The sequence below is a fragment of the Scyliorhinus torazame genome, chromosome 1, assembly GCF_047496885.1.
Source record: "Scyliorhinus torazame isolate Kashiwa2021f chromosome 1, sScyTor2.1, whole genome shotgun sequence".
NCBI lineage: Eukaryota > Metazoa > Chordata > Chondrichthyes > Carcharhiniformes > Scyliorhinidae > Scyliorhinus > Scyliorhinus torazame.
Window position 1 is genome coordinate 155665519 of NC_092707.1, and position 22952 is coordinate 155688470.

Genomic DNA, 22952 nt, shown 5'->3' on the forward strand with positions numbered 1-22952 from the left:
GAAGGGGAGGTCGAGTCTAACTAACTTGATAGAGTTTTTCGCGGAGGTCACAAAGATGATTGATGCAGGTAGGGCAGTGGATGTTGTCTATATGGACTTCAGTAAGGCCTTTGACAAGGTCCCTCATGGCAGACTGGTACAAAAGGTGAAGTCACACGGGATCAGAGATGAGCTGGCAAGATGGATACAGAACTGGCTAGGTCATAGAAGGCAGAGAGTAGCAATGGAAGGGTGCTTTTCTGATTGGAGGACTGTGACTAGTGGTATTCCACAGGGTTCAGTACTGGGACCTTTGCTGTTCGTAGTATATATCAATGATTTTGGGGAAAATGTAACTGGTCTGATTAGTAAGTTTGCGGACGACACAAAGGTTGGTGGAATTGCGGATAGCGATGAGGACTGTCAGAGGATTGCAGGATTTAGATCGTTTGGAGACTTGGGTGGAGAGATGGCAGATGGAGTTTAATCTAGACAAATGTGAGGTAATGCTTTTTGAAAGGTCTAATACAGGTAGGGAATATACAGTGAATGGTAGAACCCTCAATAGTATTGACAGTCAGAGAGATCTAGGTATACAGGTTCACAGGTCACTGAAAGGGGCAACACAAGTGGAGAAGGTAGTCAAGAAGGCATACGGCATGCTTGCCTTCATTGGCCGGAGCATTGAGTATAAAAATTGGCAAGTCATGTTGCAGCTGTATGGAACCTTAGTTAGGCCACACTTGGAGTATAGTGTTCAATTCTGGTCGCCACACTATCAGAAGGATGTGGAGGCTTTAGAGAAGGTGCAGAAGAGATTTACGAGGATGTTGCCTGGTATGGAGGGCATTAGCTATGAGGAGAGGTTGAATAAACGTGGTTTGTTCTCACTGGGACGATGGAGGTTGAGGGGCGACCTGATAGAGGTCTACAAAATTATGAGGGGCATAGACAGAGTGGATAGTCAGAGACTTTTTCCCAGGGTAGAGGGGTCAATTACTAGGGGGCATAGGTTTAAGGTGCATGTGGCAAAATTTAGAGGAGATGTACGAGGCAAGTTTTTTACACGGAGGGTAGTGGGTGCCTGGAACTCGCTGCCGGAGGAGGTGGTGGAAGCAGGGAAGATAGTGATGTTTAAGGGGCATCTTGACACATACATGAAAAGGATGGGAATAAAGGGATACGGACCCCGGACGTGTAGAAGATTTTAGTTTAGACAGGCAGCATAGTCGGCGCAGGCTTGGAGGGCCGAAGGGCCTGTTCCTGTGCTGTACTTTTCTTTGTTCTTTGTTCTACTTATATGATTGCTTCAGGTCTGGACAAAAAGCCAGAACCTGAACAGATTAACACACTATTTTATTTGGTGGGCTCAATAGTCAAAGATATAATAGGTAGGCAAGGAATTGGTGAATGCTCAGCAAAATTTAACAAAGTTTTAAAATTATTTGGCACATACTTTAATTTGAGCAGCAACAAGATCCTTAAAAGATTGAGGTTGAACAAATGTGTCCAACAGTCAGGAGAACATGTTGACTTCATTTATGAGCTATACAGAATGGCTGAAGGCTGTGACTACGGGGACCTGAAATCAGAGCTAATCAAGGGCAGAATTGTTGTCAGAGTGGCAGACGATGCCCTCTCAAACATGCTTCAAGCTAAGGAAGAATTGACCCTTGAAAAGGCCATTCAGATTGTCAGGCACTCTGAAACCAATAAAAGAACAAAAGAAAGCCATGGTACAGAGAACCTCCACTGTGCAACTTTTACAACAGCAGAGGAGCAGGGACACTCCAGGTCAAGGAAAACAATAACCTAACTAACCATCAAAGAGTGGATGACCATGCCAGTGCTGTGGTTCCATGGGTGTGATCAATGACTGGCAATCTCAGTACAGTGCTTCAATTGCAATCTCATTGGACATTTTGGAAGGCTATGCAAAGCTAACACAGCCTGACGAATAGATGATCCCAAGACAGTTCATGAGGTCGAGGTACCCCACCAAGAGGAAACATAACCATGCTTCTTAGGTCAGGTCAAAGATCAGGGATTTTAATTCTGGAACGGGAATATCTCAGTTAATGGCCATCTTTAAATTGGACATGGGAGCCAGTGTTACTGTCCTCTCAGACAAGGAATGATGGCTGATACACCTCTGAGTACGAACATCAGACAAATCATTTTATGTCCCTGGAGGATTCTGCCTTGCAGTTATTGCCATGATTCTGGAACCATTAAGGTATGGCGGCAATATATCTTTGAAATCATGTACATCATCCATAACCAGTCTTTTCCTCTTTAGAGCAGAGATGGTTGTGGTGCCCTAAACCTTCTTGAAATGGCTGGAGATGTCAAATCAACCTTTGTCACCAATTACACAGAACTGCAAGTTCCCGGGAGCCCCAACTGAAAAGATTATGTCGACGGGGACTTCAGCTCTGCAATGTCTTCACTCTTTTCAGAGCCCCTTTGTCAACTTTTATTACAGGTGTCAGGAGCTCCTCGTTGGTCAGGCCAGGCAATCACTTATTGGTTACCACGACACCTAGAGTGGAAGACAGGCAAGAGATAACCCAGCAGGAAGAAAAGCCTCAACCTCAGGCTCCGATATCTGTTGGTAAGATACCTCAAGACACCACAACACAGACACTGCGACCTCCGAGGTGTAGAACCGTTAACCAGACGATGCTGGAACAGAGAAATAGAAATCAACTGTCAATATTACATTTGGCACCCACATCCAAATCATTGATATATATTGTTAGTAACATCTTCAACAAACTCCAACAAATTCATCAAACCTGATTTCCCATGCGTAAATCCATGCTACCTAGGCCCAATTAGATCATGATTGTCCAAGTGTCTATTTATCACATCCTTTATAAAAGATTCCAGCGGTGGACTTCCGGTGGCGGCTATGGAGGAGTAAGTCGCACATTTGGTGACTCTCGATCCGGTCGTACTTTTGGACCTTTTCCCCCAACGTTTTTGTACTTTTGAGCACTGGATCTGTACCCGGCGCGCCTGTGGGTCACGCATGAGGGACGCACCATTACTTTGAGGAACCCGAGGAAAAGATGGACTTCGCTGATGCTCGATCAATAACTCCAGAAGTGAGATTGGAGACAATTGAAGGCTTTATTACACTAGATGTTTCCCCCAGCAGCGCAGGTACAGAAGGCAGCTGCTGGGGCGACACGGGCTCTTATACCCCACCTTGCTGGGCGGAGCCAGCAGACAGGCTTAACCAATGAGAAAAGAGTACCTTCTACACCAATGGTCTTCCGGCATTACAGAGTACCGTAATACCTCTAATACTGACTACCACATTCACCCCCTGTTAAAAAAAAGAGTCTCGGGGGTGGTGGCTCCGGCGGGGGTGGTGGCCTCGCATTACAGAGTGGTCGAAGTTAAGGTTATGAAGGTATCTGGTATGCCTCCGTACAGTGTTTCGCCTCATTACATCGCAACTATTGTCCGCATAGTTGGGGACCTACTGGGCATAATAAGAGAAAAACCCTAGGCAATGTTTCAGGGCCTTGGAGCAGCGAGGGAGGGGGAACTCCATAAGGGGGCGCATGCGTTCAGGGTCTGGGCCTATAATTCCATTATGCATTACGTAGCCGAGGATGGCTAGGCGGTCAGTGCTGAACACGCATTTATCGTTGTTATATGCGAGGTTAAGGATTTTTGCGGTATGGAGGAATTTCCGGAGGTTGATGTCGTGGTCCTGCTGGTTGTGGCCGCAGATGGTGACATTATCGAGGTACGGGAACGTGGCCCGCAAACCGTACCGGTCAACCATTCAGTCCATCTCTCGTTGGAAGACCGAGACTCCATTAGTGACACCGAAGGGAACCCTTAGGAAGTGGTAGAGCCGCCCATCTGCTTCGAAAGCAGTGTATTTGCGGTCGCTAGGGTGGATGTGGAGCTGGTGGTAGGCGGACTTTAGATCTACCGTGGAAAAGACCTTGTATTGTGCGATCCTGTTGACCAGGTTGGATATGCGGGGGAGAGGGTACGCGTCAAGCTGCATATATCTGTTGATGGTCTGGCTATAGTCTATGACCATCCTATGCTTCTCCCTGATCTTTACAACCACTACTTGAGCTCTCCAGGGACTGTTGCTAGCCTCAATGACACCTTCCCTCAGTAATCGCTGGACCTCCGACCTAATAAAGGTCCGGTCCTGGGCACTGTACCGTCTGCTCCTGGTGGCGACGGGTTTGCAATCCGGGGTGAGGTTCGCAAACAGGGAAGGCGGATCGACCTTGAGGGTCGTGAGGCCGCAGACGGTGAGGGGGGTATAGGGCCGCCGAATTTGAAAGTTAGGCTTTGGAGGTTGCACTGAAAATCTAACCCTAGGAGTGTGGCAGCACAGAAGTGGGGAAGGACATAGAGCCAGTAGTTTTTAAACTCCCTTCTCTGTACCGTGAGGTTCGCTACGCAAAACCCCTTGATTTCTACTGAATGAGACCCAGAGGCCAAGGAGATTTATTGGTTAACGGGGTGAACGGGGGGAGAACAGCGCCTTACCATGTCGGGGTGTATGAAGCTCTCCGTACTCCCAGAGTCGATCAGACAGGCCGTTTCATGCCCTTTGATGAGCACCGTCGTCGTTGCAGTCGAGAGTGTTCGGGGCCGAGACTGGTCCAGGGTCACCGAGGCTAGTCGTGGCAGCAGTTGGATGTTCTCTTTGGGCGGTGTGTGGTCATCCGAATTGGGGTCCTGAGAGTCCAGCCAAGATGGCGGCGTCCACTGGTCGCACATGGCTGGGGGTGTACAAGATGGCGGCACCCATCCATCGCACGCGGTGTCCGAGAGACAAGGTGGCGGCGCCCGGAGGCCACACGTGGCCCTGGAGGAGGAAGATGGCGGCGCCCGCTGGCCGCACGAGGCCCGTGGAGCGGGTTGTGGTGGCGGTCCATATTCGCGTCCTGAGACCGCAGCGACCGCTCGGGCCTGGCATACCGCCAAGAAGTGGGCCTTTTTGCCGCATCCTTTGCAGAAGGATGAGCGGGCCAGACAGCGCTGTCGGGGGTGCTTGGCTTGCCCGCAAAAATAGCAGCGGGGCCCCCTGGGGTTGCCAGGCCGTCTCGCAGCACAAACCTGTGGGGGGATGGGAGATGCATCGGGGTGAACCACGGGGGGGTTCCATGCTGCCCAGGGGGCTGCTGCGCGATTGGGGACGTAAGCACGGGCGTTTCGGGAGGCCACATCCAGGGAGCTGGCAAGGGCCCGTGCCTCCTTGAGGCCTAGTGTCTCTTTCTCTGGCAATCGCTGGCGGATTTGGGAGGGCAGCATACCTGCAACGAAAGCGTCCCAGATCAAAAGTTCTGTGTGGTCGCTCGCCGAAACTTGCAGGCAGCTGCAGTTTCTCCCCAACACCAGGAGCGCACGGTAGAACTCCTCCAGCGATTCCCCAGGGATTTGTCGCCTCGTTGCTAGTAGATGCCGGGCGTAGACCTGATTTACAAGGCAAATATAATGTTCTTTCAGCAGATCCATAGCGGCCTCGAAGTCATCCACATCCTCGATGAGGGTGTAGATCTCTGGGCTCACCCTCGAGTGCAGAATATGTAGTTTCTGGTCTTCTGTGGGTGTGTTTTCGGCCGTCCCAAGATATCCATTGAAGCACGCCAGCCAGTGCTTGAAGGTTGCCGCTGAGTGTGCCGCGTGGGGGCTGAGTTGCAGACACTCCAGCTTGATTCGGATCTCCATTCTTTAAAATCTAGTGTAATAAATTGATGCTCGATCAATAACTCCAGAAGCAATATTGGAGACAGTTGAAGGCTTTATTACACTAGATGTTTCCCCCAGCAGCGCAGGTACAGAAGGCAGCTGCTGGGGCGACACGGGCTCTTATACCCCGCCTTGCTGGGCGGAGCCAGCAGACAGGTTTAACCAATGAGAACAGAGTACCTTCTACACCAATGGTCTTCTGGCATTATAGAGTACCGTAATACCTCTAATACTGACTACCACATTCGCCAAGAGAGAAGGGCTGGTGCCGAACTGAGGACTTTTTGGACTTGTGTTAAAAAGACACGAAGCAATGTTTACACGTTTTTCTCGTGTTGTGTTTTTTCCTTTTTTTTCCTCTCCTGTATTCGCGTTTTCGCTGGAAAAAGAGGATAGTTAAGGTATTTGGTGCTGGGGGCTTTTTGTGTTCTGATCGGGGTGGCTGGAAGTGCCTCTTACTTATTTTGTTTTATTCGATTTGCACTAGCGTCGGGGTTTTCTTTGTTCCTTGTTTTTATTTATTTTCAGAGCAATTGCTCGAGGATGGCTGGCTTGAGGAAGTGGTGTTGATGGGCAGGGGTTGGGTCAGAGGGAACAATAGGTGGGAGACTTGTTGGCGCCGGAGTCGAGAGTCACCAGGCTAGCTGGGTGAGCTGGTCGATGGAAGCCAGGTGGGGGGGGGTGTATATAGCTAGTTTATGGCAGGGGTTAGGTTACAGGGTGTTGTTGCTGGGGGGGGGGGGGAAGGAGGGGTAGTTGATCTGCTGATAAGGGTTCAGGAACATGGAGGAGGTCGGAGATGGGGGGCTGCCAGGAGGCGGGCCATGGGAAGCGCAACACAGGGGCTAGGGGCGGCCCCAAGAGAGGAGATGGTTTATCGGCGAGGGGGGCATGGTGTCCCTCAACCAGGCTGATCACCTGGAACGTTAGAGGGTTAAACGGGTCAGTAAAGAGGGCACGTGTGTTCGTTCATGTGAGGGCGCTGAAGACTGACATAATAATGCTTCAGGAGACCCATCTGAAAGTGGCGGACCAGGTCAGATTGAGGAAGGGCTGGATTAGCCAGGTCTTCCACTCGGGGCTGGACACTAAAACCAGGGGGATCGCGATTTCGGTTAACAAACGGGTGCAATTTGAGGCGGGCAGCACAATCTTGGATGGGAGGCAGATTTGTCATGGTGAGTGGCAAGCTTGAGGGGATGAGGGTAGTCTTGGTCAATGTATATGCCCCAAACTGGGATGATGTGGATTTTATTAAGAGACTGCTGGGGAAGATACCGGACCTGGACTCGCACAGGCTGATTATGGGAGGGGATTTTAACACAGTCCTTGACCCCGGCCTAGACCGGTCGTGTTCAAAACGGGTAAGATGCAGGCAATGGCAAAAGAACTGAGGGGGTTCATGGAGCAAATGGGGGCGGGGGGGCTGATCCATGGAGGGCTAGTTGGCCGACGGGGAGGGAATTTTCGTTCTATTCACATGTTCATAAGGTGTATTCCCGAATTGATTTTTTCATCAAGAGCAGGGATTTGCTGGCAGGGGTGACAGACGTAGAATATTCGGCGATCGCTATTTCGAACCGTGCCCCGCACTGGGTGGATCTGCAGGTCTGCAAGGAAAGTTTTCAGCGCCCTCAATGGAGGCTGGAGGTCAGTTTGTTGGCGGACGAGGCGGTGTGTGAGAGGGTGAAGAAATGTATGCAAAACTACCTGCAGGTCAATGACACAGGGGAAGTCTCAGCTGCAGTGCTTTGGGAGGCGCTGAAGGCAGTGGTGAGAGGGGACCTGATTTTGATTAGAGCACATAGGGACAGGACGGACAGGGCAGATACTGACCGACTGGTAAAGGAGATCTTACAGATAGACAGGAGATATGCGGAGACCCCGTGGGCAGAGCCACTAAGGGAACGACGAAGGTTACAGACTGAGTTCGGGGTGTTGTCCACAGGTAAGACTGTGGAGCAGCTTAGGAAGGCGAGGGGTGTGATTTATGAGCACGGGGAGAAAGCCAGTAGAATGCTGGCACAGCAACTGAGGAAGAGGGAGGCGGTCAGGGAAATAGGGAAGGTAGTCGACGGGGGGGGGGGGGGGAAACTTGGTAGGGGATCCAGCAGGGCTGAACAAGGTTCTCAGGGACTTCCACAGTAAGCTTTATACTTCTTCCCACAGAAGTTTATACCTCTTCCCACTCTGTAACACAGAGTTTCATTGTATGCCGACGACCTGCTCTTATACATCACGGATCCAGTGGCTGGGATGGATGAAATCATGGGGATCCTGAAGGAATTCGGACGGTTCTCGGGGTACAAACTGAACATGGCAAAGAGTGAGTTGTTTGTAGCCTAGGCGAGGGGCCAGGAGGGTCAGTTGAGGGGGCTGCCGTTCAGGTCAGTAGGGGACAGTTTTAGATACTTAGGGATACAGGTGGCGCGGGATTGGGGCCGGCTGCATAAGTTGAACTTATCTCGGTTTTGGAGCAAATGAGGGTTGAGTTCCGGAGGTGGGATGTGCTCCCACTGACACTAGTGGGGAGAGTGCAGACGGTTAAAATGATGATCCTCCCGAGATTCCTGTTCGTCTTCCAGTGTCTCCACATTTTCATTCCGCGGTCTTTTTTCAAGAAGGTCAATAAAATGATTATGGGATTTGTGTGGGCGGGAAAGTCCCCGCGGGTGAGGAGATTGATGCTCGAGATGAATCGAGGGGAAGGAGGGCTAGCGCTGCCAAACTTTAGTAAGTGCTATAGGGCGACCAACATAGCTATGATAAGGAAGTGGTTGGTGGGTGCGGGGTCGGTTTGGGGGCAGATGGAGGCCGCTTCGTGCAGGGGCACCAGCTTGGCAGCCCTGGTTACGGCGCCCCTGCTGCTCCCGCCGGCACGGTACTCCACCAGCCCTAAAGTGGTGGCGACCTTGCCGATCTGGGGCCAATGGAGAAAGCATGTGGGGGAAGTGAGAGCATCAGTTTGGTCCCCAATCTGCAACAATCACCGGTTTGCCCCAGGAAATATGGACGGTGGGTTCCGAACATGGCGGAGGGCTGGGATTGAGAGGATGGGGGATCTGTTTTTAGAAGGGAACTTCCCGAGCATGAGGGTGCTAGAGGAGAAATTTGGGCTGACGAGAGGGAATGAGTTCAGGTACTTGCAGGTGCAGGACTTTCTACGCAGATAGATTCCATCCTTCCCACGCCTGCCACTTAGGGGGATCCAGGACAGGGTAGTGTTCAGTGGATAGGTGGGGGAGGGGAGGGTCTTGGATATATATAAAGAACTTATGGGAGCAGAGGAGACGCAGACCGAGGAGCTGAAGCTTAAGTGGGAAGAGGAACTCGGAGGTGAGATAGAAGAGGGCTTATGGGCGGAGGTGTTGAGTAGGGTATACGCGACCGCAACATGCGCCAGGCTCAGCCTGATTCAATTCAAGGTCATCCACTGGACCCACATGACAGTGGCCCGGATGAGTAAATTTTTAGGACTGGAGCACAGGTGCGCCAGATGTTCGGGAGGACCGGCGAACCATGTCCACATGTTCTGGGCATGTACAAAGCTCAGGGGGTACTGGCAGGGATTCGCGGACGTTATGTCCCGGGTACTGAAAACAAGGGTGGTGATGAGTCCAGAGGTGGCTATTTTTGGGGTTTCGGAGGACCCGGGAGTCCAGGAGGAGAGAGAGGCTGACGTTTTGGCCTTTGCTTCCCCGGTAGCCTGGCGACGAATTCTGCTGGCATGGAGGGACTCAAAACCTCCGAAGTCAGAGGCCTGGCTATCAGATATGGCGAGCTTTCTCGGTCTGGAGAGAATTAAGTTCGCTCTGAGAGGGTCACTGTCAGGGTTCGCCCGGTGGTGGCAACCATTTATCGACTTCTTCGCGGAAAATTAATCATCAGCAGGAGGGGTGGGGGGGAGGCGGAAGGGGTGGTTAGGGTAACGTAGATTAGGGGGGTAGTTAGGCTGGTCCTTGTAGGAAGGGAGCTGGTTTTTTGCACAACATTGATTGTTCTTTGCACACTTTTTCAGATTGTTGTTGTTTACTATGCCAAAATGTCTTAATAAAATTGTTTACCAGAAAAAAAAAATAGATTCCAGCATTTCCCCTACCATTGATATAAGGCTAACAGGTCTATGGTTCTTGTTTTGTCTCTCCCTCCCTTCTTAAATAATAGGGTGACATTTGTTACTTTCCAATCTTCAGGAACCATTCCAGAATCTATGACATTTTGGAAGATAATCGCCAATGCATCCACCAACTCTACAGCAACCTCTCTCAATACTCTGGGATGAAGATCAGGGGCGACATTCTCCGACCCCCCGCCTGGTCAGAGAATCGCCGGGGGCTGGCGTGAATCACGCCCCCGCTGGTTGCCGAAGTCTCCGGCACCGGAGATTCGGCGGGGGCGGGAATCGCGCCGCGCCGGTTGGCGGGCCCCCCCCGCTCGATTCTCCGGCCCGGATGGGCCGAAGTCCCGCCGATAAATTGCCTGTCCCGCCGGCGTAAATTAAATCACATACCTTACCGGCGGGACAAGGCGGCGTGGGCGGGCTCCGGGGTCCTGGGAGGGGCGCAGGGCGATCTGACCCCGGGGGGTGCCCCCACGGTGGCCTGGCCCGCGATCGGGGCCCACCGATCCGTGGGCGGGCCTGTGCCGTGGGGGCACTCTTTCCCTTCCGCCTCCGCCACGGTCTCCACCATGGCAGAGGCAGAAAAAACTCCCTCCACTGCGCATGCGCGGGAAACTGTCAGCGGCCGCTGACGCTCCCGCGTATGCGCCGCCCCGAGATGTCATTTCCGCGCCCGCTGGCGGGGCAACAAAGGCCGTTTCCGCCAGCTGGCGGGGCGGAAATTCCTCCGGCGTCGGCCTAGCCCCTCAATGTTGGGGCTCGGCCCCCAATGATGCGGAGCATTCCACACCTTTGGGGCGGCGCGATGCCCGTCTGATTGGCGCCGTTTTGGGCGCCAGTCGGTGGACATCGCGCCGTTTCCGGAGAATTTCGCCCCAGGTCCTGGGGAGTTAGCAACTTTCAGTCCCATTAATTTCTCCAATATTACCTTCTTTCTTATACTAATTTCTTTCAACTCCCCAGTCTCATTAGTCTCTTGGATCTCTATATCTTGGAGATTTGCTGTCTCTTCATTAGTGAAAACAGACACAAGATAATCATTTAGCTTCTCTGCCATTTCTCTATTCCCCATTATGAATTCTCCAGACTCTACCTGGAATGGACCCACATTTGTCTGGGCCAAATGTTTCCTTGTTCCATACCTATAGAATGCTTTTACAGTCTGTTTTTATGTTTTTTGCTACATTACGTTCATATTCTGTTCTCTCTTTCTTTATTAATTTCTTGGCCTTCCTTTGATATATTCTAACAATTTGCCAATCCTTCGGTTTACTACTATTTCTGGCAACTGTAAAAGCCTTTTATTTCAATCTTATACAATCCTTAGCTTCCTTTTCCTGCCACGATTGACTGACCTTTTGTCGGATTTTGGGTCCTATAGGAATGTATAGGTGCTGTACGCTATGTAAGAGTTCTATGAAGACTATCCATTGCCCACACGCAGTCATCCCTTTTAATGTACTATCGCAATTTACCTTAACCAATTTGTCCCTCATGCCTTCATAATTTCCTTTGTTCAGCTTTAACATCCTGCTTCAGGTCGGACTTGTTCACTTTCAAACATAATGTAAAATTCTATCACTTGTGATCCCTCATCTCTAAAGATTATTTTACAACTAGATTATTTTTAAAAATAAATTTAGAGTGCCCAATTTTTTTTCAATTAAGGGGCAATTTAGCGTGGCCAATCCACCTACCCTGCACATCTTTTTGGGTTGTGAGGGTGACACCCACGCCAACGCGTGGAGAACGTGCAAACTCCACACGGACAGCGACCTGGGGCCGAGATCGAACCCGGGCCTCAGCGCTGTGAGGCAGCAGTGCTAACCACTGCGCTACCGTGCTGCCCTTACAACTAGATTATTAATTAGCCCTAACATGGAACTGGGTACAGTACCACCCACAGAGTGACGTAAGAGAACACATGACCCGAGTCTAGAGGGCAGTGTTATACTGAAGAGAGACGTATGTAGAGGTAAGCATGGAGATAACTCCTGGCTTAGACCTCGTATTGTATATATGTATACTGTTACTAGTAGCAAATAAACACTTGCTGTTAAACTGTACAAGACTGGGCAGCACGGTGGTGCAATGGTTAGCACTGCTGCCTCTCACCGCCAAGGACCTGGGTTCAATCTTGGCCTTGGGTCACTGTTCGTGTGGAGTTCACTGTTCGTGTGGAGTTTGCACATTCTCCACATGTCTGCGTGGGTCTCGTCGCCATAGACCAGGGTGGAATGGCCACGCTAAATTGTCCCTTAATTGGAAAAACAAAGAATTGGATACTCTAAATTTATTTTTTTAAATTATAGAAGACTCAGAACCTTCTCATTAGACCTACCGAACAACATGCAACATTTTACAACATATCTCTGTTTTTCTGTTACTCTCTATCTCTGAGTCCCTCTGTTACCCTCTATCTCGGTCTTGCCCTGTTACCCTCTATCATTGTTACTCTGTTAACTGTCAGAATATACACACAGGTATATGATGGTGCACAGACAGGCAGTGATTGATACACAGGATGACCAGTGAACACACAGAACACAGCAGCCAATCACCAGACAGGACACGACCACTATAAAGCCAGAGGGCACTAGTTTTCCCGCTCTCTTGGGATCCAGCCTCTGAGACAGTCAGAGCCCGTGAGCAGCAACTAGAACATACACCATGTGGTAGTAAGATAGTCTGGTCAGGTTAGCCTCTGGTCTCCAGTCAAGTCAGCATAGTGTCACCTCACAGTTAAAGTATGTATGATAGTTAAGAGTTCAATAAAATTGAGTTGCATTTCTTCAAGTGCTGGAAGCCTGTCTCTCTCACGGCTGCAGTAAACGCAGTCCTCGCAGACACGGCATACCCAACACATCATTAACCTCTATCTCTGTGCTTTTCTGTTATTCTCGATCTCTGTCTTATCCTGTTGTCATTGACCTCTGTTACCATCTATCTCTGTGTCACCCTGTTATTCTCTCTCTGTGTTTCTGTTACCCTCCATCTTTGTGTTACTCTGATAGTATCTAACTGTTCTTGCTGCTTTGTCTGCTACTCAAACGCAACTCTTGCTCTGAATCGCCCAGCAGAGAGGGCCATGAAGCTGTTCCATTGGGAGATTAGACTTCAACCAAAAGAAAGAGCTAAGAACAGGTGCAAGAAATAAAAATCGGCCCCAAATTTACTCTGTGGAGCAAAGGTCCCTGAATCCCTGCCCCCACCTATTTTAGCAGAAGCATTAAACTATTTAAGATAAGCACAGTAAAACTGTACAGTGGAGAGATTGGCAGGAGAGCTGTTTCTATGTTAGCCCCACAGACCATTGACTCAGTATGGGACTGATAGTTTTTTATTGGGTGAAGCTATCAAGGGATAGAGAGGAAGGTAAGTAACTGGAGTTGAGAGGCAGATCAACCTCAATCACATGGACTCAAGGGACTGAATGCCCTGCTGTTACATTGTCATTTCAGTTTTTCTTTGGGCGGGATTCTCCAGTCTCCGATGCCGAAATCGCGTTCGGCGATCAGACGGAGAATCCGATGTCGAAATCGGGGGCAGCACCGCTTTTGTGATGCTCCGCCCCCTCCAAAGCGGCATACTCGCAGAGCACGCCGCACGCCTTTTGGATGGACTCAGGACGTCACCTGAGGCCCTCCCCCGATGCTTCACCCCCGATGGGCCGAGTTGTCGACGGCATGGGTCACTCATGTTATTTTTTTCGGGAACCCGATGTGGTGGCTGCGGACTAAGTCCAGCGCCGCCACAGTCGGGGGGAGGAGCCAATCCACGGGCAGTGGGGGCTTTGGCGAGGGCTGGGGGTGCTGTTGGGGGATGGCCCGGGGGTGGCGAGCCTGGGCAAAGAACAAAGAACAAAGAAAATTACAGCACAGGAACAGGCCCTTCAGCCCTCCCAGCCTGCGCCGATCCAGATCCTTTATCTAAACCTGTCACCTATTTTCCAAGGATCTACTTCCCTCTGTTCCCCGCCCGTTCATATAACTGTCTAGATGCATCTTGAATGATGCTATTGTGCCCGCCTCTACCACCTCCGCTGGCAAAGCATTCCAGGCACCCACTGCCCTCTGCATAAAAAGCTTTCCACACACATCTCCCTTAAACTTTCCCCCTCTCACCTTGAAATCGTGACCCCTTGTAATTGACACCCCCACTCTTGGAAAAAGCTTGTTGCTATCCACCCTGTCCATATCTCTCATAATTTTGTAGACCTCAATCAGGTCCCCCCTCAACCTCCGTATTTTCAGTGAAAACAATCCTAATCTACTCAACCTTTCTTCATAGCTAGCACCCTCCATACCAGGCAACATCCTGGTGAACCTCCTCTGCACCCTATCTATAGCATCCACATCCTTCTGGTAATGTGGCGACCAGAACTGCACGCAGTATTCCAAATGTGGCCTAACCAAAGTCCGATACAACTGTAACATGACCTGCCGACTCTTGTACTCAATACCCCGTCCGATGAAGGCAAGTATGCTGTATGCCTTCTTGACCACTCTATCGACCTGCGTTGCCACCTTCAGGGTACAATGGACTTGAACTCCCAGATCTCTCTGGACATCAATTTTCCCCAGGACTCTTCCATTGACCGTATAGTCCGCTCTTGAATTAGAACTTCCAAAATGCATTACCTCGCATTTGCCTGGATTGAACTCCATCTGCCATTTCTCTGCCCAACTCTCCAATCTATGTATATTTTGCTGTATTCTCTGACAGTCCTCCTCGCTATCTGCAACTCCACCAATCTTAGTATCATCTGCAAACTTGCTAATCAGACCACCTATACCTTCGTCCAGATCATTTATATATATCACAAACAACAGTAGTCCAAGCACGGATCCCTGTGGAACACCACTAGTCACCTTTCTCCATTTTGAGACACTCCCTTCCACCACTACTCTCTGTCTCCTGTTGCCCAGCCAGTTCTTTATCCATCTAGCTAGTACACCCTGAACCCCATACGACTTCACTTTTTCCATCAACCTGCCATGGGAAACTTTATCAAACGCCTTACTGAAGTCCATGTATATGACATCTACAGCCCTTCCCTCATCAATTAACGTTGTCACTTCCTCAAAGAATTCTATTAGGTTTGTAAGACATGACTTTCCCTGCACAAAACCATGCTGCCTATCACTGATAAGTCTATTTTCTTCCAAATGTGAATAGATCCTATCCCTCAGTATCTTCTCCAACAGTTTGCCTACCACTGACATCAAGCTCACAGGCCTATAATTCCCTGGATTATCCCTGCTACCCTTCTTAAACAAAGGGACAACATTAGCAATTCTCCAGTCCTCCGGGACCTCATCCGTGCTCAAGGATGCTGCAAAGATATCTGTTAAGGCCCAGCTATTTCGTCCCTCGCTTCCCTCAGTAACCTGGGATAGATCCCATCCGGACCTGGGGACTTGTCCACCTTAATGCCTTTTAGAATACCCAAAACTTCCCCCTTCCTTATGCCGACTTGACCGAGAGTATTTAAACATCCATCCTTAGCCTCAACATCCGTCATGTCCCTCTCCTTGGTGAATACCGATGCAAAGTACTCATTAAGAATCTCACCCATTTCCTCTGACTCCACGCATAAATTCCCTCTTTTGTCTTTGAGTGGGCCAATCCTGTCTCTAGTTACCCTCTTGCTCCTTACATACGAATAAAAGACTTTGGGATTTTCCTTAACCCTGTTAGCCAAACATATTTCACGACCCCTTTTAGCCCTCTTTATTGCGCGTTTGAGATTTGTCCTACTTTCCCGATATTCCTCCAAAGCTTCATCAGATTTAAGTCGCCTAGATATCATGTATGCTTCCTTTTTCATCTTAGCTAGTCTCACAATTCCACCCGTCATCCATGGTTCCCTAATCTTGCCATTTCTATCCCTCATTTTCACAGGGACCATGTCTGTCCAGCACTCTAATCAACCTTTCCTTAAAAGACTCCCACATTTCAAATGTGGATTTACCCTTAAACAGCTGCCCCCAATCCACATTCCCTAGCTCCTGCCGAATTTTGTGATACTTGGCCTTTCCCCAATTTAGCACTCTTTCTTTCGGACCACTCTCGGCTTTGTCCATGAGTATTCTAAAACTTACGGAATTGTGTCGCTATTCCCAAAGTAATCACCGACTGAAACTTTAACCACCTGGCCGGGATCATTCCCCAATACCAGGTCCAGTATGGCCCCTTCCCAAGTTGGACTATTTACATACTGCTCTAAAAAACTCTCCTGGATGCTCCTTACAAATTCTGCTCCATCTACGCCTTCAACACTACATGAGTCCCATTCAATGTTGGGGAAGTTAAAATCTCCCATCACGCCCACCCTATTGCTCCTACATTTTCCTATAATCTGTCTATTTGTACCTCTACTTCACGCTCACTTTTGGGAGTCCTGTAGTAAAGTCCCAACAATGTTAGTGCACCCTTCCTATTTCTTAGCTCTACCCATATTGCCTCAGTGCTCGAATCCTCCATCGTGCCCTCCTTAATCATAGCTGTGATATCATCTCTGACCAGTAATGCAACTCATCCACCCCTTTTACCTCCCTCTCTTTCCCTCCTGAAGCATCTATACCCTGGGTTATTTAGTTGCCAGTCTTGCCCTTCCCTCAACCAAGTCTCCATAATACCAATAACATCATATTCCCAGGTACTAATCCAAGCCCTAAATTCATCTGCCTTACCTGCTACACTTCTCGCTTTGAAACAAATGCACCTCAGACCACCTGTCTCTTTGCGTTCTTCATCTCTTCCCTGTCTACTCTTCCCCTTAGTCACATTGAGTTTATTATCTAGTACCTTACTGGCTTTAGTTGCTGCCTCTTTACTGACCTCTAACTTCCTAATCTGGTTCCCATCCCCCTGCCACATTAGTTTAAAACCTCCCCTGTGTTAGCAAAAGATTCCAGTCCCACCCAGGTGTAGACCATCTGATTTGTAATGGTCCCACTGCCCCCAGAACCGGTTCCAATGTCCCAAAAATCTGAACCCCTCCCTCCTGCACCATCTCTCAAGCCACATATTCGTTCTGACTATTCTTGAATTTCTACTCTGACTATCTCGTGGCACTGGTAGCAATCCTGAGATGACTACCTTTGAGGTCCTACTTTTTAACTTATCTCCGAACTCCCTAAATTCTGATTGTAGGACGTCATCCCATTTTTTACCTATATCGTTGGTGCCTATATGCACCATGACAACTGGCTGTTCACCCTCCCCCTTCAGTATGTCCTGCAGCCGATCTGAGACATCCCTGACCAGTGCACCCGGGAGGCAACATACCATTCAGGAGTCTCATTTTCGACCACAGAAACGCCTGTCTACTCCCCTTACGATTGAATCCCCTATGACTATAGTCCTGCCAGTCTTTTTCCTGCCCTTCTGTGCAGCAGAGCCAGCCACGGTGCCATGAGCCTGGCTACTACTGTCTTCCCCTGGTGAGTCATCTCCCCCAACAGAATCCAAAACAGTATACCTGTTTTGGAGGGCGATGACCACAGGGGACACCTGCACTGCCTTCCTGCTCTTTCTCTGCCTTTTGGTCACCCATTCCCTGTCTCCCTCACCAATCCTAATCTGCAGTGCTATCCACGACCTCCTCAGCATCGCGGATGCTCCAAAGTGAGTCCACCCGCAGCTCCAGAGCCGTCATGCGGTCTAACAGGAGCTGCAGCTGGACACACCTCCCGCACATAAAGGAGTCAGGGTCATCGGCCGCGTCCCTGAACTCCCACATTGAGCACGAGGAGCATAAAACGGGTCTGGGACCTCCTGCCATTTTTACACTTTAACTTAACTGATTACAAATGTAATATCAAATAATGAATAAGTGAAAGGAATAAGGATTTTACTTACCAATCACAATACTTACCAACCTACGAAGAGTTAAATTTCTCCCAACTACTTACCTTCCCGACAGCCCCCTGGCGACTGCGCCCGCCGAAAATCTGAAGCTATAACTTGCGGATAAAAGAAAAAGAAAAGCGAGAGCTTGCCTGATATTCACTCACCCCCTCAGGTTAGAGGAGGTGGAAGGATGGGAGACACTACAAGTGTTGTGTCTCGGGTTTAGCAACCGCACAACTTAAATAGAGCAGAAAATCAAACACTTAAGCACCTACCTGATACCAAAGGTGCACTCCGGCTCCCTCTCTGTTCACGCTCGCGTAAATGAAGGCCGCTGGAACTTGGGGGCAAGTTTAAACACCTACCTGAATCCCAAGCTGCACTCACTGTGCTCCAGCTCCCTCTCTCTCCCGCTCCCGAAAATTAAAAGCCGCTGGAACCTGGGGGCAAGTTTAAACACCTACCTGAATCCCAAGCTGCACTCACTGTGCTCCAGCTCCCTCTCTCTCCCGCTCCCGAAAATGAATGCCGCTGGAACCTGGGGGCAAGTTTAAACACCTACCTGAATCCCAAGCTGCAATCGCTGCGCTCTGGCTCCCTCTCCCTCTCTCGCTCCTGAAAATGAAGGCCGCTGAAAACTGGGGGCAAGTTTAAACACCTACCTGAAACCCAAGCTGCACTCGCTGCGCTCCGCCTCCCACTCTCTCTTCCACTCCCGAAAATGAAGGCCGCTGGAACCTGGGGGCAAGTTTAAACACCTACCTGAATCCCAAACTGCCCTCGCTGCGCTCCGGCTCCCTCTCTCTCTCCCGCTCTGAAAAATGAAGACCGCTGGAACCTGGCGTCAAATTTAAACACGTACCTGAATCCCAAGCTGCACTCGCTGCGCTCCGGACCTCCCTCTCTCTCTCCCACTCCTGAAAATGAAGACCGCTGGAACCTGGGGGCAAGTTTAAACACCTACCTGAATCCCAAGCTGAACTCGCTGCGCTCTGGCTCTCACTCTCTCTCCCTCTCCCGAAAACAAAGGCCGCTGGAACCTGGGGGCAAGTTTAAACACCTACCTGAATCCCAAGCTGCAATCGCTGCGCTCCGGCTCCCTCACTCTCTCCCGCTCCTGAAAATGAAGACCGCTGGAACCTGGGGGCAGGTTTAAACATGAAACTGAATCCCAAGCTGCACTCGCTGTGCTCCGGCTCCCTCGCTCTCTCCCGCTCCCGAAAATATAGGTTGCTGGAACCTGGGGGCAAGTTTAAACACTGACCTGAATCCCAAGCTGCACTCGCTGCGCTCCAGCTCCCTCTCTCTCCCGCTCCCAAAAATGGAGGCCGCTGGAACCTGGGGGCAGGTTTAAACACCTATCTGACTCCCAAGCTGCACTCGCTGCGCTCCGGTCCATCTCTCTTTCCCGCTCCCGAAAATGAAGGCCGCTGTAACCTGGGGGCAAGTTTAAACACATGCCGGAATCCCAAGCTGCACTCGCTGCGCCCGGCTCCCTTGCTCTCTCCCGCTCCCAAAAATAAAGGTTGCTGGAACCTGGGGCAAGTATAAACATCTACCTGAATCCCAAGCTGCAGTCGATGCATTCCGGCTCCCTCTCTCTCTCCCACTCCTGAAAATGAAGGCCGCTGGAACCTGGGAGCAAGTTTAAACACATATCTGACTCCCAAGCTGCACTCGCTGCGCTCCGGCTCCCTCGCTCTCTCCCGCTCCCGAAAATAAAGGTTGCGGGAACCTGGGGGCAAGTTTAAACACCCACCTGAATCCCAAGCAGCACTCGCTGCGCACCGGCTCCATCTCTCTCCCGCTCCGATAAATGATGGCCGCTGGAACCTGGGGGCAAGATTAAACACCTACATGAATCCCAAGCTGATCTTGCTGCGCTCCGGCTCCCTCACTCTCTCCTGCACTGAAAAATGAAGGCCGCTGGAAACAGGGGGCAAGTTTAAACACCTACCCGAATCCCAAGCTGCACTCGCTGCGCCCCGGCTCCCTCTCTCTCTCCCGATCCCGAAAATGACGGCCGCTGGAACATGGGAGTAACTTTAAACACCTACCTCAATCCCAAGCTGCACTCGCTGTACTCCGGCTCCCTCTCTCTCTCCCGCTCCTGAAAATGAAGGCCGCTGGAACCTGGGGGCAAGTTTAAATACATGCCTGAATCCCAAGCTGCATTCGCTGCGCTCCGGCTCTCACTCTCTCTCCCGCTCCCGAAAATGAAGGCCGCTAGAACCTGGGGGCAGGTTTAAACACCTACCTGAACCCCAAGCTGCACTCGCTGCGCTCCAGCTCCCTCTCTCTCTCCCACTCCCGAAAATGAAGGTCGCTGGAACCTGGGAGAAGTTTAAACACCTATCTGACTCCCAAGCTGCGCTCGCTGCGCTCCGGCTCCCTCGCTCTCTCCCGCTCCCGAAAATAAAGGTTGCTGGAACCTAGGGCAAGTTTAAACACCTACCTGAATCCCAAGCTGCAGTTGCTGCATTCCGGCTCCCTCTCTCTCTCCCGCTCCTGAAAAAGAAGGCCGCTGGAACCTGGGGGCAAGTTTAAATACCTACCTGAATCCCAAGCTGCACTCGCTGCGCTCCGGCTCCCTCTCTCTCTCCCGCTCCTGAAAATGAAGGCCGCTGGAACCTGTGGGCAAGTTTAAACACATACCTGAATCCCAAGCTGCACTCGCTGCGCTCCGGCTCTCTCTCTCTCTCCCGCTCCCGAAAATGAAGGCCGCTAGAATCTGGGGGCAGGTTTAAACACCTACCTGAATCCCAAGCTGCACTCGCTGTGCTCCGGCTCCCTCTCTCTCTCCCACTCCCGAAATGAAGACCGCTGGAACTTGGGGGCAAGTTTAAACACCTACCTGAATCCCAAGCTGCACTCGCTGCTCTCCGGCTCCCTCTCACTCCCGCTCCCGAAAATGGAGGCCGCTGGAACCTGGGGGCAAGTTTAAACACCTACCTGGATCCCAAACTGCACTAACTGCGCTCCGGCTCCCTCGCTCTCTTCCGCTCCCGAAAATGATGGCAGCTGGAACCTGGGGGCAAGTTTAAACACCTACCTGAATCCCAAGCTGCACTCGCTGAGCTCCGGCTCCCCCTCTGTCTCCCGCTCCCGAAAATGAAGACCGCTGGAACCTGGGGGCAAGTTTAAACACCTGCCTGAATCCCATGCTGCAATCGCTGCGCTCTGGCTCCCTCTCTCTCTCATGCTCCCGAAAATGAAGACCGCTGGAACCTGGGGGCAAGTTTAAACACCTATCTGACTCCCAAGCTGCACTCGCTGCGCTCCGGCTTTCACTCTCTCTCCCGCTCCCGAAAATGAAGGCTGCTGGAACCTGGGGGCAAGTTTAAACACCTACCTCAATCACAAGCTGCACTTGCTGCGCTCCGGCTCCCTGTCCCTCTCCCGCTCCCGAAAATGAAGGCCGCTGGAATCTGGGGGAAGTTTTAACACCTATCTGACTCCCAAGCTGCACTCACTGCGCTCCGGCTCCCACTCTCTCTCCCACTCCCGAAAATGATGGCCGCTGGAACCTGGGGGTAAGTTTAAACACCTACCTGAATCCCAAGCTGCACTCGCTGCGCTCCGGCTCCCTCCCTCTCTCCCGCTACCGGAAATGAAGGCCGCTGGAATCTGGGGGCAAGTTTAAACACCTATCTGACTCCCAAGCTGCACTCGCTGCGTTCCGGCTCCATCTCTCTCTCCCGCTCCCGGAAATGAAGGCTGCTGGAACCTGGGGGCAGGTTTAAACACCTACCTGAATCCCAAGCTGCACTTGCTGCGCTCCGGCTCCCTCCCTCTCTCCCGCTCCCGGAAATGAAGGCCGCTGGAACCTGGGGGCAAGTTTAAACACCTACCTCAATCCCAAGCTGCACTCGCTGCGCTCCGCATCCCTTTCTCTCTCCCGCTCCTGGAAATGAAGGCTGCTGGATCCGGGGGGCAAGTTTAAACACCTACGTGAATCCCAAGCTGCACTCGCTGCGCTCCGTCTCCCTCTGTCTCTCCCGCTCCCGGAAATGAAGGCCGCTGGAACCTGGGGGCAAGTTTAAACACCTACCAGAATCCCAAGCTGCACTCGCTGCGCTCCGGCTCTCACTCTCTCTCCCGCTCCCGAAAATAAAGGCCGCTGGAACCTGGGGGCAAGTTTAAACACCTACCTCAATCCCAAGGTGCACTCGCCGCGCTCCGGATCCCTGTCCCTCTCCCGCTCCCGAAAATGAAGGCCGCTGGAACCTGGGGGAAGTTTAAACACCTATCTGACTCCCAAACTGCACTCACTGCGCTCCGGCTCCCACACTCTCTCCCACTCCCGAAAATGAAGGCCGCTGGAACCTGGGGGAAGTTTAAACACCTATCTGACTCCCAAGCTGCAGTCACTGCGCTCCGGCTCCCTCACTCTCTCCCACTCCCGAAAATGATGGCCGCTGGAACCTGGGGGTAAGTTTAAACACCTACCTGAAACCCAAACTGCACTCGCTGTGCTCTGGCTCCCTCGCTCTCTTCCGCTACCGGAAATGAAGACCGCTGGAACCTGGGGGCAAGTTTAAACATCTACCTGAATCCCAAGCTGCACTCGCTGTGCTCCGGCTCTCACTCTCTCTCTCGCTCCTGGAAATGAAGGCCGCTGGAACCTGGGGTCAAGTTTAAACACCTATCTGACTCCCAAGCTGCACTCGCAGCGATCCGGCACTCACTCTCTCTACTGCTCCCGAAAATGAAGGCTGCTGGAACCTGGGGGCAAGTTTAAACACCTACCTGAATCCCAAGCTGCACTCGCTGCGCTCCGGCTCCCTCTCTCTCACCCGCTCCTGAAAATGAAGGCCGCTGGAACCTGGGGGCAAGTTTAAGCACCTACCTGAATCCAGTGCTGCACTCGCTGCGCTCCGGCTCCCTCCCTCTCTCCCGCTCCCGGAAATGAAGGCCGCTGGAACCTGGGGCAGGTTTAAACACCTACCTGAATCCCAAGCTGCACTTGCTGTGCTCCGGCTCCCTCTCTCTCTCCCGCTCCCGAAAATGAAGGCAGCTGGAATCTGGGGACAAGTTTATTCACCTATTTGGCTCCCAAGCTGCACTCGCTGCGTTCCGGCTCCATCTCTCTCTCCCGCTCCCGAAAATGAAGGCCGCTGGAACCTGGGGGCATGTTTAAACACCTACCTGCATCCCAAGCTGCACTCGCCACGCTCCGGCTCCCACTCTCTCTCCCGCTCCCGAAAATGAAGGCCGCTGGAACCTGGGGGCAAGTTTAAACACCTATCTGACTCCC